Source organism: Triticum dicoccoides, chromosome 5B, assembly GCF_002162155.2.
Source record: "Triticum dicoccoides isolate Atlit2015 ecotype Zavitan chromosome 5B, WEW_v2.0, whole genome shotgun sequence".
Lineage (NCBI taxonomy): Eukaryota > Viridiplantae > Streptophyta > Magnoliopsida > Poales > Poaceae > Triticum > Triticum dicoccoides.
The window spans coordinates 143579880-143584177 of record NC_041389.1 but is presented as its reverse complement, the minus strand read 5'-3'; positions in this window follow the sequence as shown (position 1 = coordinate 143584177).

Genomic DNA, 4298 nt, shown 5'->3' with positions numbered 1-4298 from the left:
ACGGTCTCCAGCCAGCAAACAATGGTGTCCGATACTATTGTTGGGGACCTAAAATTCACTAAGGACGCACGATAAAATGTCATTCTATATACTTCATCTGAATCTCTTATCAGTCATACTATGTCCTAACCTTGATATAAGTTGTGACTGTCCCTATATGTGTCAAATGCTTATGCTTCACAGCACTCTTGTGAAGCCTATCCTCCTAACTGCACTGTAGGGTACATCACCAAAAGCTTCAGAATGGATTATGGACAGTGGATGCACAAATCATATGACTGGTGATCGTAGTCTTCTCATGGACTCAACCTTACGTCCATCCGACAAGAGTCACATCACATTTGCTGACACTGGTAAAAGCAAGGTATTGGGTCTAGGTAGAGTTGCAATCTCAAAGGATCAACACATGGATAAAGTGATGCTTGTTGAATCCCTTGGTTTCAACTTAATGTATGTCTCAATGCTTTGTGACTTGAACATGATTGTGATATTTGGCAAATATCGTTGCCTTATACTAATGGAATCTGACAAATCTCTAGTCTTTGAAGGGTATCAAAAAGATGATCTATACATGGTAGATTTCTCAGCAGGTCCACAGCTTGCCGTATGTCTTCTCACAAAAGCTTCAGAATGCTGGCTCTGGCATCGAAGGCTAGGACATGCTGGCATGAGGAACTTACACTCACTCGTCAAGAAGAAGCATGTCATAGGCATCGAAGATGTCAAGTTCAAGAAGGATCATCTGTGTGGTGCCTGTGAAGCAAGAAAGATGACAAGGGCAAAGCACCCCTCGAAGAAAATCATGACAACATCTCAACCCTTCGAGCTGTTACACATGGACTTGTTCGGACCTACTCACTACTACACCCTCACAACAACTGCCTGTCTCTATGGCCTCGTCATTGTTGATGACTACTCAAGATACACATGGGTTCATATAATTCTTTACAAGACTAAAGTGCAAGATGTCTTCAGGCGCTTCGCAAATCGAGCAATGAACAACTATGGTGTGAAGATCAAGCACATCAGAAGTGACAATGGCACTGAATTCAAGAACACTGGACTTGATCTGTATCTGGATACAATGGGAATCACTCATGAGTTCTCTGCTCCATACACACCTCAGCAAAATGGCATCGTTGAGCGCAAAAACAGAACCCTCATTGAGATGGCTCGAACAATGCTAGATGAGTACAAGACACCAAGAAAGTTCTGGCCTGAAGCTATTGATACAGCATGTCACATCATCAACCGTGTGTACATCCATAAGCTTCTGAACAAAGCATCATATGAGCTGCTTACTGGCAAGAAGCCAAACGTCAGTTACTTCAGAGTATTTGGAGCTAGATGTTGGATCAAGGATCCCCATCACAAGTCAAAATTTGCACCTAAGGCTCACGAAGGCTTCATGCTTGGCTATGGAAAGGATTCACACTCCTACAGAGTCTTCAACCTTTATCTCTACAAAATTGTTGAAACTGTGGATGTGAAATTTGATGAAACTAATGGTTCACAGAGAGAGATTCTGCCAAGTACACTAGATGAAGCTCCTTCAAACGAGTCTATCAAGCTGATGGGAACTGGTGAAATCATGCCCTCTGAAGCACTGCCTGAAGAGGAACTTATCATCTCTGCACCAAATCAACCTGAAGACAATTCTCAGACCGAAGACAATCCTCCCAATGATGACAATGATCAGCCAGAGCAAAATCTTTGTCCTGTTCATCCTCGTGTTGCAAATGAAGTTCAAATAGAGAAGATAATTGACAGCATCAATGCACCTGGTCCGCTCACTCGATCAAGAGCAACACAGCTAGCAAACTTCTATGGGCACTTTTCATTTGTGTCTATATCAGAACCCAAGAAAGTTGCTGAAACTTTTATGGAACCTGAATGGATTCAAGCCATGCAAGAAGAACTTCAACAGTTCAAACTGAATAATGTCTGGGAACTTGTCAAGTGACCTGATCCTCGTAAGCATAACATTATTGGAACAAAATGGATATATGGAAACAAGCAAGATGAGCATGGTCAAGTCGTCAGAAACAAAGCATGTCTTGTGGCTCAAGGATACACTCAAGTTGAAGGAATTGACTTCGATGAAACATTTGCTCCTGTTGCTAGGCTTGAAGCTATTCGCATACTGCTAGCCTACGCTAATCATCACAACATCTTGCTATATCAAATGGATGTAAAGAGTGCATTTCTCAATGGCAAGATTGAAGAAGAAGTATATGTCGCACAACCACCTGGCTTTGAAGATCCAAAACATCCTGATATGGTGTACAAGCTAAACAAAGCACTGTATGGCCTCAAACAAGCTCCTCGTGCCTGGTATGATACAATCAAAGACTTCCTGAAGAGCAAAGGCTTCAAACCTGGATCCCTCGATCCCACACTCTTCACGAAGACATATGATGGTGAACTGTTTGTGTGCCAAATATATGTGGATGACATAATCTTCGGCTGCACCAACCAGAAGTACAGTGATGAGTTTGGGTACATGATGCAAGAGCAATATCAAATGTCCATGATGGGTGAGCTGAAGTTCTTCCTTGGTCTTCAAATTCGTCAGCAAAGAAATGGCATCTTCATATCTCAAGAGAAATACCTCAAAGATTGTCTGAAGAAGTTTGGAATGGAAGACTGCAAAGGCTACACGATGCCAATGCCAGCCAAACACCATCTTGGTCCCGACGACAATGGTAAAGAGTTCGATCAAAAGGTATACCGCTCCATGATTGGTTCTTTGCTTTATTTATGTGCATCTAGGCCAGATATTATGCTTAGTGTTTGCATGTGTGCTTGATTCCAAGCGGCACCAAAGGAATCGCATCACTTAGCTGTGAAGCGAATTCTTTGATATTTGGCTTACACCCCAACACTCGGATCATGGTATCCCAAGGGCTCAAAATTTGATTTGGTTGGATTCTCTGATGCTGATTATGCTGGTGACAAGGTGGATCGCAAGTCTACATCAGGCACATGTCATTTTCTTGGTCGATCACTTGTCTGTTGGTCTTCAAAGAAGCAAAACTGTGTATCACTCTCAACTGCTGAATCTGAATACATTGCTGCTGGATCATGTTGTGCTCAGCTTCTATGGATGAAGCAAACTCTCAAGGATTATGGCATCAACCTGAAACAAGTACCTCTCTTCTGCGACAACGAGAGTGCCATCAAAATAGCCAACAATCCAGTCCAACACTCGAAGACAAAGCACATTGAAATCCATCATCACTTTCTCAGAGATCATGCTATGAAGAAAGATATCGATATCATTCACGTCAACACTGAAGAGCAACTGGCAGATATCTTCACAAAGCCCTTGGATGAGAAAAGGTTTTGCAAGTTACGGTGTGAGCTAAATATCTTGGAATCCTCTAATGTCCTGTGATCAGGCACACATACTAACACTTATGCATGTTGATGACTTAGATGTGCAACACACAAAGTAATGTATATCTTCATTCAATGAAGATTTACAATCTGAGTGTGAATACATTAACATGGAATTTGACTTCGGAGCGCCACGATAATTGTGCGCCGTGTCTGGGTCTAATACTTCCTATACGGTGGGTAACGCCACCACCAACTTTCCCTGTTTGAAGTGTTTCACTCATGGCGTTATATTGCAATGACTTCGCATTTGGTTTGTCTTCAGTTTCAATTTGTCTTCGTGACTTTCTGCACTATGATGATTTGATTGCTTTCTGATATATATACATACTAGTGTTCTGTCCTATACAGCATTCACTTATAGCTATGTCTTCAAGATTGGATCTTTTGAACTAAGTGAATGTGATCGGACCCTAACCTCTCTATGCTTCCTATCTCAAACTCTATCTGTCCAAATCATATGCATTCTATTGAAACTGTCGAATGTCTTCTCTGCATCCTAGTCAACAGAAGGCAAAGAGACAAACATTAAATCTGTTTTAAATGACTTATCTTTATTGTTGAAATCCGGAGAAGCCGGAACAACTCTCCGACATGCCTGGCGGGCGTGGGAACGTGGGACAACTCTGAGTATGTTGCATGCTTGCCACGTGCCCCTCAGATGTGAACCGCCAGGGGCACCAGCGTAATTGCGTTGTGTCTCTCACCTACTTATAAATACTTGTCCCCTGCGGTAAAGAAATCCTTCTTCCACCTCTCCACCTCTGTCAAAACCCTAGCGCCACCGCTAGCTCGCGACGACGCCGGCGACGAAGCGCTTAGCTGCCGCGACTTCTCCGACGCCGTCCTCACGCCGGCCGCGGACATCGTCCCCTCCGCCGTCGCCGTAGGTGTCCTCC